The following is a 16,975-nucleotide window of genomic DNA, read 5'->3' on the forward strand; positions in this document are numbered from 1 at the left end:
AGGGGAAACACACATGCTGATTAAATAATGAAAGAGAATCGTCTGGATAGAGTTGAAACATTCTCGATAAATATTAATTTTTAACCATTACTAGTTAATTTACTTTAGTTATTCTCTGAATTTGAGCAGAATCTCTTTCTCCTTTTTTTAATTCCTTGGGCTTGTGTGTGCTCTCAAGACTTAGAATGTGAGGTCACAATGTTTCCTGTGATACAGACTTGAAAGAGTATATAGGTCTTTCTCTGTACTCATTGTAGCTCAGTACTATTCCTAGCTTCTTAGCCCCTTCATGGCTTTCTAAAGGAAGGAAAAGCTAATTATTGGTGTTTCAGGACTGGGAAAAGCCAAGAAAAAAGGGATTTTTTTCCCTTCCTGTGGCATCAGTTTGATAGCTTGTTTTCTAGATAATAGAGGGAAGGTTACCTATCAAAGGGCACAGTCTTTTTCCAATAGCAATAGTAACAACCTCATTTATTGAGAACCGAATACCTAGAAACTCTGAATCTTACAAGACTTCTTCAAGGTACCTGTTATCTATACTTTAAAATAGCGCACAATTATTCTCATGGAAGTTAAGTGATTTGACAACTTGACAAAGTGAGTGACAGAGCTAGAACAGAATTAAAACCTCTTGTTATTCCCACTAAACAACCTATAGGTCTTGATAACCACAGACCTTAGAAAACTAAACATTTACTAATTGTTTATTTGTAATTTATTTTCCTAATAATAATGTAACAGATTTCAACTTTCTGTCCAAATTATTCTAATTACTAAAAGGCCTATACACCTGTAATGAAACATGAATTTTGAAATACACTTGCACAGAATATAATAAAGTTTTCTTAATCTTCAGTACTAATGTAGGTGCTTGGTGTCTGAAGACCACTGGCTACCTTGGATGACCTCTAAATGCACCCTCCAGCTCTGTGATTTTATCAAGAAATCACTGACATAGTTACCATATTTTGCATCATAATTTCATAAAATTTTTGTTTATATCTGTAATTTAATGCAAAGCCATATGGTTATCAGAAATAATGGATATTTAATTTGATTATTTAGGCTTTTGAGTTATTTTGTTTCATTCAAGGGAAAAAGAAAAACTTTTGAATTCTATTAATTTTCTGCTTCATAGAGAATTAGACATTTATAAATAAAAAGTTCATAACAGAAGTTCTCAAAGTAAACTTAAGTTGATAGATTCATTTAATGCACAATTCTTATATACGTGTGAAATTTCAAAAATTAATATTTGTGTCATATATTCATAGGTCACAGGAGAGGTAAAATGAGTATCTGGAATATGTCCTGAATATATAAGAAAATAAAGTAATATGTTACATTTTAGAAATCAGAAAGGCAGAATGTGGTAATAAAGGGTTTAGTTTGATAAGCCGTAAGGTGAGAACCATAAGTGGTTCCGGCCCTTGGATATGCAAAATAGTTTCACCTACTGTAACCTGGCTAATATATTGCTCCTGGTAGCCTGCTGCCACATCCAAAATTTTCTCCTCAGAGTTTGTCATTTTTGTGAATTCAGGCTCTTCAGAATGTTTCAATTACAAAAAGACGATTTTACATTAACCCGTCAACATAGATTTACTTTCAGTTTCCTAACTTAAAGTAGGGATTTGAAACAAAGAGAGCTAAAATAGGTCAATGGTGGAGAGTTTGGGGGAGATTGTGAGCATATGAAATTGATGATGGTGGTCTTTGTAACAGCATCCCTAATTCACCCCACAGGGGCATGGAGGCACTGACTTCTTGCAAGGGAGAAAGGCACTAGGGAAAGAAGATGGTGGAGACAGTAACAAAGCAAAATTTTCTCATGTGCAGTTTATACAAGGATGGCTCACAAATAGAATTATTCTACTCATGAAGGAAAAAGAAATACAACAAACCAAATGATCCACCTGAAATTATTTCCTCTTTAGCTACACAAACAGGTAAAAAGAAATCCATACATTACATTTTACAATTTTATTCTGAAGAAGTGTCCACTTCTGAGCAAGATGGAGTAGGTGGGACTGGATTCACCCTCCAGCCTGAAGCAATAAAAAAAAAAAAAAAAAGAAACCTGGCAACACATACAAAACAATGATTTTCAAGGCATCAGCTATCAGATAATGAAGAGTAGTCATCCCTAAGAAACAAACAAGGTGAGCCCTATTGCTTGAACTTACGACCATGAAAGAGTTTCCAGGCAACAGTACAGGGAGAGGGATTCGTGGAGAGCCAAGTGTTTGAGGAGACCTAGACAGATGAAATTCACGGGACAGAGTACCTGAGAGGAGAGCTGCACAGAGACAGACCAGAGATCTGCAGAAGCTTCCTTTTAGCATTCGACTGAGTTTATATCAGCACATGCATGCGAGGAAAGTTCCCAAGACCTGGGAAAGAATAAAGCTGAAATGATTAGAGATAATAATGCCCGGCACTCATAGATGGTTAAGAATTGTACCTGTGTCCAGTAGCCAGACTGAATAACTTCATGATTTATGAAACATTTGGTAGAATATTGCTTCGGTAGTTACAAATATTTTCCTCCAGATTCAGTACGGTCTTGTGCTGCTTAACAAATCTTAAAAGCAAGACCTAAAAGAATCAAACTGTTTCTAAACAACTGCATTCCAGAACAAAGATCAAGAAGGCATGCATAGAAACAGGAAAATAAGACCCAAATGAGGAGAAAAATCAATCAATCAAAACAGATCATAAATTGGTCCAGATGTTAGAATTACCAGATAAGGGCACTAAAACAGTTATTACAACTGTATTCCAGATGTTCAAAAAGTTAAGTAGAAATACGAGATATGAGAAAGATTCAAATCAAACTTATAGAGACAGAAATTACAAGGTATAAGATGAAAAGTACATTGGAAGGGATGAATGGCAAATAAGATGTTGAAGAGAAGGTTAGTGATTTGAAGATATAGCAATGGAAATGATCCAAAATTAAACACAAAGAGAAAAAAAGGATTAGAAAACAAAGCAAAGTAAAGCAAACAAAACACCCCCAAAACTGTGACAACTTTACAAAGTCTAAGACATGCAAAATTGGACTCCCTAAAAAAGGGAGTGAGAATAAAAGGTTTTGAAGAAATAATGGCTAAACTTAAAACAGGATGAAAACTATGAATACATAGATTAAACAAAGAAAAATATCTTGAATTTCCAGGCACCATCATGGGGAGAGTGATCCATGGAAAGCCTAATGTTTAAGGAGACTCAGTCAGATGAAATTCCCAGGACAGAGTACCTGAGAGGAAGCTGCAAAGAGACAGACCAAAGACAGACCAAAACAAAACAAAACAAAACAAAACAAAACAAATAAATCCCAAGCACAAGAAACACACAAACGAAAAACCATACACATTTTCTTTCTTAATTATATCTCTTGCTTTTCTGTCATTCTGTCAATAAGCAGGAAATGTTTTCCTGAAATATAATTATCTTCTCTAATTCTTGAATAATATTTTCTTTTTGAAAATATTTTGTCTGTCTTTTTTCTTCTATGGAAAAGTTGTGCTCTCATTTCACTCTAATTTTGGTTCCTCTGTAGGTGCTCCCTATTTTCTTTCCGGTTTCTTAATGCATTTTCTTTATCTTCAGTGTATTTTGATGTGCCGCCATTGGGGATTTATGTTTACCGTGTCTTTATTTTTCAAAATGTTATTTATGATTCTTAAGACTTTTTGAGCTTCTTGAATGTGAAGTTTCACAAACCTCATGGGTTTGGAGAAAATTAGAACCATTTATCACTTTGAATATGGTCTCTTCACCATTCTGTCTGTTCTGTTTCTTGGTATTCCTTTTAGATGAATATCGAAGCCTTTTCTTCTATCGTTGTCTGTTAATCTCACTAACATATTTTCCTTTCATCTATTTCTTTTCAGCTGTGTCTAATATGCTCTAATTTGTTGATTTAGTTTTAAATGTCAGTGCCTACATTTTCCTTTTCAACAGATCTATTTGCCTTTTAAAAATGGACCTATTCTTTTTTATATAATGTGCTTTATTTTTCATATTATAAGTTAAAATTTTATAAAGATATGTATCTTACATAGTTATATATCTTCTATATAGATAGTTATATATCTTATGTAGATAATTATACATTGATAGCTATTTAAGTATATAGTTGTTATATATAGTTATTTTTATCTAGTTATATAAAAGTTATATTTGTCAGTCTATCTTAAGGGTTGGGGATTTAATCTATCTATTGTTTCTGCTAACTTGTGGCTTATTTGTTTTTCTTATGACTTAAAATTTTTTATTGTGAGCCTTCAAGAGGTTTTTAAAAACATTTATTGTATTTATCCTATGAGTACATTTTGGAACTACATCCTGGTCATATCTCTGTAGAATATTTTTTCCTGTGCCTTTGCAGTGGTCAAGGATACCACTGGCTCAAAATCAGTTTTTATGTTCCCTTTCTTGCGTGTGTGTGTGTGTGTGTGTGTGTGTGTGTGTGTGTGTGTGTTTGAAGGGAAGAGGATCTCAGGTCATATAGGTACTGTAAATGGGATAGATGCAGAGTCTCAGGGTTTTGATTTTCTAGAGGTAGGGTGTGAAAGGACAGGAAGTTATTAGCTTCATTGTTGCTCACCACATCCCTGACAGTAGGAAGATTATTTTTTAGGCCTTCTTTTTCCCTGAACAGCTCGTTTTCACATCCCCCAGCTCCTTTCCATGACCATTAAAAACTAAACTCTTGATGCATGGGATCCATTTTTCCCTCTTCTCCTCTCCCCTCTATCAGCCAACAAGACAGACACAGTATGAATGTACATTGAGTGTCATGCTGATTTTCAACTCTTTCATCCCCTGTGTTACCTAGTGATCTCCCTTTCCTTCACTTACATATTTAAATAATATTTGTTGTATCTGATTCATTATTTCTGAGTATTTGTAATGGGAGGATTTTAAGTTTACATACATTTGCCCTCTCACTAAAAATAGAAGTTAATTATCCATTCACTAAAGTAAAAATATCTGTGTGGAAATGACATGCTTTTACAGGAAATTATGTTTCTTGTGCCTGGCTCTCTGGTACTAAATGCAAATGTATTTTTAATTGTAATGAGCTCTAATCAAGAAAGAATTTTTCTTTAAAACAAATAGCTTTCAAAATGAGAAATGAAAATAAAATATACTGTGGACACTAATCATCTCGATTTTATACTTACGCGACAATCTCACAGACTAGTCCAACTTTTGTAAATTTGCATTTGAATAGGTAATAAGTACTAAAAATAATAATTTCAAGACCTAGGATGACAACATTTTAAAACTTAATTAGTAATATTTAAATTTCCGTGGAAGATAATTCATTTCCTGGACAATATAGTCTTTTAAAACTCCATTTAAATAAAGATGTTAATAATGAAAATATTTAAATGTATAAGTGAGTGGGCATGTGTCTTTTATCCCATTGTAATGAATTGATTTTTACTTTATTCAACACTATGGGATAATAAACATATGGCACTTTGCAAGTAGTTTATTTTAGCTTTTAATTACATTGGGGAATTTAATATTTCAGTATTTCCTTTATTTTCTAACATTAATTGGTTACATGTTTTATCAAATTAATGTTTGTGATTACTGCAAAAATCTTATACTCAAAATAGCTTCAAATTACTGTACATGATAAAATTTCATTTGATTTTTATCTCAATTCAGTCATCAAAAATTCATGACACTGTTGGATATTAGTTCGTGCTGTTATCTTTCTACAGTAAAAGCAGAATTAGCTAGAGATTTTGTATTTATTTCAAGATGCCACATATATTTGTCTTTTCAGTTTCCAGAGTCCTTAGCATACATAGTGCTTAATAGAGCACATTCCTGGACAGCCTGCTATTATTCATTGAAATTTTGGATTGTATATAATGCATTATATATGCATACATATGTACATACAACATTGCAAGTTTCATTCCATACAGTTCTTTGCTTTCCTGTCTATATTGTCCTGGAAGGCTTGCATTTAAGTTATGACCTAAGTTTGTTTTCCTTGAGTCTTTGGGAGGGGAGTATTTTTTTCATAAATGATATGTAAGAACTCTAAATTCTCATAAAATTATAAACATTTTTCAACCTCTAGGCAGGCTATAGAATTGTTAATCCTTTTTCAATGTTCTTTAAATGCTGTCCTGTTGCCTTCCAGCTTGCAGCTGGCCCAAGGTCTCAGTGAGGGTGGTGCTGGATTGTGTCATCAGGGTGCTAAACACCTGAGTCCTAAGGATCAAAGCTGAAAACCAAAGTAATGTATCAAATCCCAAGAGGCAGGCAAGAGCAAGGGTCAAAAGTATAATAGGGACAACTGAGAGCAGTGTGGGATAGCCAACAGGTTAGAGCAGCTGAACCTGGAGAAGTAACTTGGGGCTTTATCTTATAGGATAAAGATTCTGGCAGTAAAACATTTTTAAGCCAAAGAAAGAGTGGAACCAGACACTTAAGAACTTCACAGTATCACTGAGTTGTGTGTCTCATCATGGTATATTTCGTAGCTTATATTTCACCGATAATGGAATGGCACAATTCAAGCCTTTGGTTTGTAGCACTGCAGCATTTAATAGCTGAAATATATTTGAGCAACTTTATTTTGGTCACCCTCCTTTCTTCCACCCACATGATTAAGATTTGTTAATGGAGATATTTGTCAGACTGTACAAGATTGTGAATTAGATTTTCTTTTAAGTACAACATATGGCTGAGGATCTAATCTTATTTCTGCCTGAGACCTGGTGTACGTAGGATGATCCTAATAAAGTATTATATCTTCATAAAGACAAAAGCCAGACTTACTGTGAAACACAGCATCACACAGCTGGAAGAGGGCTACTTTGGTCTCTACTATTAGGTCTAAGAAAGATAACATGTTAACTCTTCTAAGATTTTTTAAAAATTTTTCTCTTAAGACGAAGTAATGCGTAATCCCTCATTAATAGATTTTATAGACAGAAGAAGGCTGTAAAAATATGAGCACTAGAATGGAGAATCTGAGTTCTAGAACTGTCTAAACTACAAAATACAAATTGCTTAAATCTCTCTTGGACTGTTTCTCTATCTGCAAAATATAGGCATAAATAATGTTCATAGCTATATTAACAAGAAACACTTTTTCATCACAGGTAAAATAAGGGGCTGTTAAGCCAGACTGCAGGCCTTGAATTCTACCTCTGCTACTTACCAGATGTTTGGCTTCAGAAAATTACTTTTGCAAGCCTCACTTTCTTTATCTATAAAATGGAAATAATAATGGTACTTATGCTATTTTATGAAGCTTAATTGATATCATCATGGTAAATGATTTAGAAAGTACCAAACTATGCCTGGAATATAGTAAACAGTACATTTTAATTTCTACTTGCATTATTCAATTAGATCACTGAATTTATTTCATCTTTTCTTGTATCAAAACTGCCTTGCTACAGATCCAGAAGTCAGTTGTATCTCCAGGTAAGAAGAAAGTGATAGACTTCAGAAATAAAGTGAAGTGATTTACCATTGAGACCCCATTTATCTGATATTGGAATCCCAGGCTTTTAGGAACTGATTTATCTGGTAACCAAGTTGATACGGTTTGGCTGTGTCCCCACCCAAATAGCATCTTGAATTGTAGCTCTCATAATTCCCACATGTTGTGGGAGGGGCCTGGAAGGAGATAATTGAATCATGGGGGCAGTTCCCCTGTACTGTTCTCATGGTAGTGAATAAGTCTCACAAGGTCTGGTGGTTTCGTAGCGGGGAACCTCTTTCACTTGGTCCTCATTTCTCTCTTGCCTGCCGCCATATAAGACATCCCTTTTGCCTTCTGCCATGATTGTGAGGCCTCCCCAGCCATGGGAAACTGTGGGTCCACTTAACCTCTTTTTCTTTATAAATTACCCAGTCTCAGGTATGTCTTTATCAGCAGGATGAAAACAGACTAATACACAAGTCTCCTCCTTGATTGACTTCCTCTCTTTATTCTCCAGTCCTATTAGGTGTGTTTGTTCTTATTACCTTGTTCTTGCTATATTGGGCTTTTCTAATCCAGAGCTCTAGTTTTCCTATGACTGGGCTACTGAATCTTGTGGCATGGGTCATTTGAAACTCCATCAACTGCTTGCCATAATCTCAGTTCTGTCCCGTGTTTGCACCTTGTCCAACATTCCTGATATCCATGCTGTACTCCTTCCCCTTCTAATGATTTTCTTCATGTTGATTACCTGCTCCTAATTGTTCCTTTCTAGATTTAAAAAATATTAAATTGTGCTAATATACATATATTAGTTGTCTTTGGCAGTTAGAGTCCACAAGATTTGTTGGTTAATTGAATGTGTTAAGAAAAGATGAGAAAGGACCAAGATGAACCTGAGGATTCTGGCTTGGTCAATTGTGTGTCCAGTACTTCCATCAGCTTTCTAGCTGAGGTATGGAATATGGCAGGGGGAAAAGTGCTGCATGGGAGTACAGGATGAAGATGACCAGCTTTAGTATGTTTGCAAGTTGAGTTAAAATGGAGATATCAGATAGTGTGATAGCCTTCGTGCTGAGGAAAGAGGGATGTGCTAGAGATTACAATTTGGGGGATATCAATCCATACATAGCAAGTAAAGATCTGATGATTGGGGATCACCCAGGGGAGGGTCCACAGGGGAAAAGGAAGAGGGCCCCTAAGAAGCAGTCATTTTAAATGACAACTGAGAAAAGAGAATTCACAAAGGAGCCTATAGAACTTAAGAGAGGAAAAGAAAAAAGTCCGAAAAGTATGAAGTTATGAAAAAGAATAGCTTTAAGAGAAAGAGAGATAAGATAATTCAAATATCAAGACTTCAAGTAAGAAAATGACTCCAAGTGTGTTATTACTGGAGACCCTGGCCAGTAGGTTCATGGGGTGGTGAGGACAGTAGCCAGATGGCAGTTGGCTGCACACTGAGTGGAAGCTGAGTGAGAATAAATGGTGAACATAGACAACTGTTCTGAGAGGTCTGGCTGTAAAGAGGGGAAGACAGATACTACAGGAGCCATAGGGAAATAAAGGAGAGATAAAGAGGGTTATGTTATATAATTTGCTTCTTTTCTTTTTTTCTATTTTTAGCAAAAAATGTGAACATGCGTACATACTTACAGAGAAAAAAGAAATTACAAATGGAAAATAAAGAGAAGCAAGACCTTCTAGGGAAATAAAAGAATCTTATTCTGAGCACGGTGAAGTTTTATCCTTGGATAAAGAGAGAAAACGTGGTAGCCTGGTTAACAGGAGGAAAACAGGAATAGATGTATATGGATGTAGATAAGTCTATAACATTCGTACAGGGGAATTAAAGAAGGTACCTCTAACAGGTTCTATTTACTCTGCAAAGTAAATTGCAGAGGATGAAAAAGTGGGGTAAGAGGATTAAATGCTTCAGGCGAGAGGAACCTGTAAGTAGTAGTTTTCTCCACAAATTTTAGAGGTTAATAATTTTCAGTGTTTTGGACAAAATGAACAAGTTGATTCTAAAATTGAGTAGAATAACAAAGAAATAAAACTGGCTAAAACACTCCTGAGGAAGAATAATGACTTGGAGGGAATATGTCCTACCAGATAATATAGCAAGAATTATTATAATGCTATAATAATTTAAAAAGTATGACATTGGCTCGGGGTAAATATATAAAACAAAGACTCAGACAGGGCCATATATAAATGAAAAATTATACATAACATAAATGGTATTGCCATCATTGGGAACAGAACAAATGGTATTAAAAATTTTTTGTCCAATCATTTATTGATATGGAAAACATAGAATTGATCTTCTTCTCATTTATACATAAAAACTAATTCCAGATAAATTAATTATGTGGGAAAAGCAAAAATTTTATACTTTAAAAAGGCAAAAGAGTATTTCATTACCTCAATGTAGGAATACACTTATTTAAGACAAAAGTGGTGATTATGAAAAAATTAAGGATAAATTCAATTACATTAAATTAACTATAATAGTAAAAAATACTGTAAGTAATGTCGACAAACTGGGAGAAGGAATTTGTGTGGCATACAATCAACAAGATAATGATGATCTTAGCACATAAAGCACTCCTTTAAATCAATGAGAAAGTGACAATAGACCAAATAATGTAATGGGAATGAGACATGAAGAGCTGTTTCACAGAAGAGGAAACACAAATCATCAAAAACATAAGAAAATGCAGTCCGTCTCACTAGTTATCAGGGAAATGCAAGTTCAGATCACAGATAAATGCCATTTTGCAGCCAGATTGGTAAAAATGATTACATCTTACAAAGCCAATCTAATAGACACGAGGAACAACAAGCAAGAGTGACTCTTACCTAGTACTAATGCATGTATACATTGGCGATAGCTCTGGGAAGCAATTTGAGGTTATTTTATAAATTTGACTGTAAATTTACTCTAACTTAGTAATTCCACTCCTACACACACACACTAAAGGAAAAATCTTCAATGTGTATGTGCAATAGAAAATGTGCACAAAAGCGTTCATACAGCAAAAACTCTTGAAAAATAAAAGTATTTTTGCCTTGACAAGAAAAGGAAAAAATAAACTATGGTATATTTATACAACAGGTTGTTAGAGGATATTGAAAATGAATGAACTACTGTTATGTGCAATTACATGCATGAATTGTTAAAACCTAATGTTGAACCAAAAAAGGCAGGACTCTATAGACCAGGATGTGCTATACAGACATGCCTCATTTTATTGTACTTGGCAGTAATGTGCTTCACATATACTGCGTTTTTTCACAAATTGAAGGTTGTGGCAACTCAGCATCAAGCAATAGCATGTGCCCACTTTGTGTCTCGGTGTGACATTTTGATAATTTTTGCAATATGTCAAACTTTTTTAGTATTTTGTTACATCTGTTAGGGTAATCTGTGATCAATGATCTTTGATATTCCTATTGTAATTGTTTTGGGGCACCACAAACTATGCCCAATGACAACCAACTTAATTGACAAATGTTCAGTATGTCTGACCACTTCACTGATTGGATGTTCCTCTGTTTTTCTCCCTATTCTCCGGCCTCCATATTCCCTGAGACTAAACAATACTGAAATTAGGCCAACTAATAACCCTATAAGGCCCTTTCAATGTTCAAGTGAAAGTGAGGGTCACCCAACTATCACTTGAAATCAAAATCTAGAACCCATTAAGCTGAGAGAGGAAGGCGTATTGATTGAGATAGGCTGAAACTAATCCTGTAGTGCCAGACAGCCAAGATGTGAATGCGGAGGAAAAGTTCTTGATAGGTGGGAACTGAACAATGAGATCACTTGGACTCGGGAAGGGGAACATCACACACCGGGGCCTATCATGGGGAGGGGGGAGGGGGGAGGGATTGCATTGGGAGTTATACCTGATGTAAATGATGAGTTGATGGGTGCTGATGAGTTGATGGGTGCAGCACACCAACATGGCACAAGTATACATATGTAACAAACCTGCACGTTATGCACATGTACCCTAGAACTTAAAGTATAATAATAATAAAAAAAATTTAAAATAAAAAAAAAAGAATGTTAAAACTGCTACTCCAGTTCACACACAAATGAGAAAAAAAAAAAAAGTGAAAGGCTTATTGTTGAGATGGCGAAAGTTTGAGTGGTCTGGATAGAAGATCAAACCAGCCACAATATTTCCTTAAGCCAAAGCCTAACCCAGAGCCAAGCCCCTACTCTCCTCGATTCTATGAAGGCTGGGAGAAATGAGGAAGCTGCAGAAGAAAAGCTGGAAGCTAGCAGAGGTTGGTTCATGAGGTTTAAGGAAAGAAGTCATCTCCATAACATAAGAGTGCAAGGTGAAGTAGCAGGTGCTAATGTAGAAGGTGCAGCAAGTTATTCATAAGATCTAAGTAAGATAATTGATTAAAGTGGCTACACTGAAAACCGGAATATTAACTTGGGACACAAGAGCTCCTTTAGGTCAGCTTGGGCTAAAATCTGCTGCTGTTAGAAACCACATCAAATTAAAATCAGAAAAAACAAACACATTCGTGAAACTAAATACTCCTTTATGCAACTGAAGGGAAGTGAGAAGGTATGTCAAGTTCTCTTTAATAGTTCAAGATACTTTCCTAAGGCACCCACAAATCACACATATTTCCCCAATGTCTCATCTTCAATGAAGCTGTACTAAGTATAAGCATTTTGTGTGTCATCAACTTGGTTTCCAGCCATTCTACTTTCCCATTATCGGTTATTTGCTAAAATAAGACCCAGGCTCAAATGAAGAGGCCAATTATTGTTAATGAAAAGAAGATCTTGTTCATTTTTTCTGTTTATTTTTACTCTGAAGTAAAGGAGTTATTACTAGTAGCAGTAGAATATAAAAATAACAAATAATTGTGCCATCTGATAACTGTATCTACCTTTTGACATTGTTTAAAATTATCTACCATCTAGCTTTACTCTCCCCAACAAGTCTATTAAGTGTCAAGTCACCTCAAAGTCAAATGTCATGAAATTCAGACCCTGAAAAAATTAAGCGACTTGTCCTAGCTAGATTGATGATAAAATCAAAACTAAAATTCAGATCTTTTGACTCATGCTTTCCTTGAATCACATCTAAATAAGCCACTTTGGATTTCACATGTCTAATTTGCCTTTATCTAATACATAAATTTATTTTCATTCTAACATTAAAAGAGAATGTTGTGTATTTGGAAAAAATGCTGTTGAAACCATGCATTGAAACTGGTGGTGTTGGTGTGTGCCTGTAGTTCCAGCTACTCGGGAGGCTGAGGCAGGAGTGTAGCTTGAGCCCAGGAGTTCGAGGTTGTAATGAATTATGATCATGCCATTGCATGCCACCCTAGGTGACAGAGAGAGATGCATATATAAAATAAAAGCATAACATTTTAAATTAGACTTTGTGTATTGGATAAATGGAAGAGCAATACTCTAAAGATCTTTCAACAAATCTTCCTTATGCCTTCACTAAATGGAGAAGCTATGTATTGATATGTGGTAATACTATTGGTGGATCAGAAAGTACTAGGTAATTCTAGGTCATTATAAATACTAACTGAAACAGTTCTTCCCTAAAATCCTCATAGCACATCTCTCAAAAACGGAATGTAACATACCCTTTAATAAGATTATTGTCTAATTTTTTAACATAAGTCAAATGCAATTATATATTTGATTTTCTAATGGTTACATTTTAAAACATATTGATTTTGATTTTGAATAACATTAAATGTTTTTCCAAATCTGGGGAGGACACATCTATGAGTAGAAGTGACATGTGTTCAGGAAAGGTAAATGTATGTCCTGGTTCGGGCATATTCTCACTTAACCTCTATGATTTTCATATTCTTCATCTAAAGTTAGAGGACTTTATCTAGATGCCTCTGTGGTAGATACTATGGTATCTTGCTCAGCCTTCATCCCACCCTCCACCTATGTGGTTTTCTATACTGTAGATTCCGGAAGGCTAAAACTACATTTCTCACTTTCCTTGAAGTAGGGTTCTACACATAAATTAGGTTTCACCAATTAAAAACACTTGGGAGGCAGAAGTGAAGTGGAAATCATTTTCCTCTTTTGGCCGCATCCACAGGCTTGCATAGTTACGATGACATGAGGATCTTGGCAACAGCACTCCATTGTCCACTCTCTAGCTACCTAAGTGTCAAGAGGCAGTTTTGACAAAAGCAATGCCAACCCTCCCCATTCACCAGTGTTCATTCACTTGCTTAGTGAATGTTCAGGGACCATGGCAATGGTGGCAGTGACACAGAGGCAGTCCTAATCCTTGGATCATAGCTATGACCTTGTGTTTTGTACTCAACAATTCCAGTTTCAGCCTGAGAGTTAGTTCTGTAGTGTTCTGGCAGTCATTTCTGGAAGCCCTGGTAGAGTCCATTCTTCCATTCATTCCAGGGATGCCATTTGCATCTTATTCTTAATACTAAATTTATTTCTACTTAAAATACTTAGAGTTGGTTTTTATGTCCTGCTCTGAATCCTGATATCTAACTTTGCTGTATGCTTCCCAGGTCACTGGGGAACTTTATGTGGTTTCTAAAACATAGTCTCCAATATTTATGGTAATTTCTTAAATAATTTAAGTTTCTTTCTATGTAGAGTCTATTTGTAATGTAATTTTAATACTATCCTGTAATTATCCTTGTTGGTGTTCAGTACATGGGAGTCAAGTGTATAAACATATTTGTTAATGAATCAACAGCCTATAATTTCAGGAATGAGGATAACTATTAGGTGCTATTAAAATAGAGAACACATATATGTTCCAAAAAAATTATGTAATGATACAATGAATTAGAATGTCTGAAGTAGATATAAGAATGTATAATTAACTGTATTTTCTAAAAGGATTTTTTGGAATAATATGACAAAATATTATTTATATATACATACATAGAGAAGAGAAATAATTATGCAGATGACTGCTAATAATCTATGATTTTTTTATGAGCATCCTTTTACAACATTTATCTTGGATTAACTATTACAACACCTGAATAACTATTTGATACTTGCAGTCACCTCCTTAAAGTCTTGATAATCAATATTAACTGCACATGAGCACTTTACGTTCTTCTTGAGCTTAAAACTATTCAAATACCTTCAATCCTGGTGAATATTTTCCCAAATTGCAAGGAGTTCTTGCAATCCCTCTATTCTTTATATTGTAAAGAATGTAATACAAAAAGATCTACATGATGTAGTTGATAAATTACTCACTTTGGAAACTGATATTTGTGATCTAATTGAAAAAAAAAAAAAGCAAGAACTGAGTAAGCCTGCAACATTATCAGGTTCAATTCTGGGAATATCTTTTTTACAGAATTATAAGGAGTGAAACCAAGGATGGATGGTAGGTGGGGAAAAGGAAGTATAGTGTTCAGTCCTAGTATTGGTAAAGAGTGCCTGAAGACGAACAGCACCAAGGAATGTAAGCAGAGGAATAGGTCAGATCCAGGAAAGGAAGCAGGGTAGGGGACATTTATGAACATGTTTCAGAGGAAGCAGCTGGCCAGCAGCTGCTGGACACTCCAGAAACAGAGATTCAAATTGCTGTAGAGCAAATTGTAAAGTCCAAAATGTAGGAGAATGGGTGGGTCCCAGGTGGCAGGGAAATTGAATGGTCAAAGAAGAAAAGTCATGAAAACAGTTCAGCCAATAATAAGGATAAATCAGGAGAAAACAAAGAGAAGATATTTGAAGTATCAGGAATGAGTATCATTTTGATAATGAAGGCATATTTCCTGTCCTAAATTTTGGGTTTTCTATTATACTTTGGAAGGAAGAACTTAATCCACAGTAAACAGTCCAGACTGAGCAGAAAACTGAAGGTACTGCACTGAGATGGAATATATACGCAGAGGCAAAAAGGCTGTCATATCCATTGGGTGGCAAGCTTAGGATTGTAGTGGAGTGTTATGTGGAGCAGTCAGGTTCTGGGAAGATAATTTTGTGCTGAGAGCAAGACTTAGGCACAGAAACTTCAAGGGACAAGGATCAAAGAAGAGAGAAAAATTGGTCCTTTGCTGAAAATTCACTTGCACCAAAAAGAAAATCACACAGAAAGGCATGATGTAAACATCCAAGGTCAAGTAGAGAGGGGTGCTGTCTGTGCTTTCTTGACATCTACAGTCATTTTCACAGCAGACAAAAGCCCACAGGTGCTCATTTCTAAAGCAGGGCTGATGCAATTAGCTATTACAACTCAATAGAATGATCTGTATTCTAGTCACATCATGTTGTTAGTTGTGTTTCTTAGCAGCACACTGAAAAAAGAAGTCAATTTGTGTGGCCTGACCATTTTTCCCTCTTACAGTAAAAACAAATGTTATGTCTGAAAATTTAGATCTTTTTACCTTTATTTTTTCTATTCAAATATATTTTGAATATAAGTGGTATCTGTAGGCAAAAATCAACTAACATTTATTAAGCACTTTTTGCTTGCATTAGAACTTACTAAGTTCTCATATAACTGATAGTAAAACTTTAGACTAAGAATCAGTATTGCAGAGTTCAAGCTTCAGACGTATTTCTAAGCAACTAAAACCTTGAGCAAATTACTTCCCCAGTTATTGGTTTTTACAACTGTAAATGAGGATGTTAAAAGCTGTTTTACAGCTTGTTTGGACAGGATTAAAGGGGTTTACATATGAAATTCAGTTAAGTTTAATGAATATTTATTAACAAAATAATGTTTGGCAAACAGCATGCAAAGGCTTTGGGTATGATACAAAGGAAATAAGTTATGATTTTGGCCACTGAGGTCTTGAGTCTAAAGGGGGAGACTGAAATGTACACTTTAAAATTAGAGCAAATGCATGAACTGTGAGAGCATAGAGAAGTTCAGCTTGAAAGTAACTAAAATAATAGCCACATTTTATCACTCTTGATGTTCAATAAGTAATTTTCTCATTTTGTTTAAATTATTATAAAACCAAAAAACAAAGAACAGAAATGTCCGTTATCACTGATGGGTAGATGATTTACAGTTGTGGATGATGAGTTACTCATTAATGTATTAGTACTGGAGGTATTATGATGCAGTAGGTCAGAGCCCCAAGGCTCACAGCAGGCTCTGGTCCATTATAACTTAACTATATAACTTGGGAACATTCTGGATTCTCTCTCTCCCTGGCCTTTCCACTTACTAGCTATGTGACCTTGAACAAGTTACTTAAACTCTCTGTTTGAACTACCATTTAACCCAGCAATCTCATTACTGGGTAAATACCCCAAAGAAAATAGATCAGTCTACCAAAGAGATACATGCACTTCTATATTCATTGCTTCACTATTCACAATAGTAAATACATGGAATCAACCCAAGTACCCATTGATGGTAGATAGGATGAATAAAATGGGTACGTATATACCATGGAATACTATACAGCAATAAAAAATGAAATCACATTATTTGCAGCAACATGGATGGAGCTGGAGGCCATAATCCTAAGCAA

General features: G+C 35.1%; 1 protein-coding gene across 7 annotated transcripts in view; it reads left to right on the forward strand.

Annotated features, from left to right (window-relative positions):
• LOC105484660 (crumbs cell polarity complex component 1) overlaps positions 1–16,975 on the forward strand; it is a 279,683-nt gene that overhangs the window by 89,686 nt on the left and 173,022 nt on the right. The gene's annotated exons all lie outside the window — the stretch shown is intronic.

This window comes from Macaca nemestrina, chromosome 1, assembly GCF_043159975.1.
Source record: "Macaca nemestrina isolate mMacNem1 chromosome 1, mMacNem.hap1, whole genome shotgun sequence".
NCBI classification, from domain to species: Eukaryota; Metazoa; Chordata; class Mammalia; order Primates; family Cercopithecidae; genus Macaca; species Macaca nemestrina.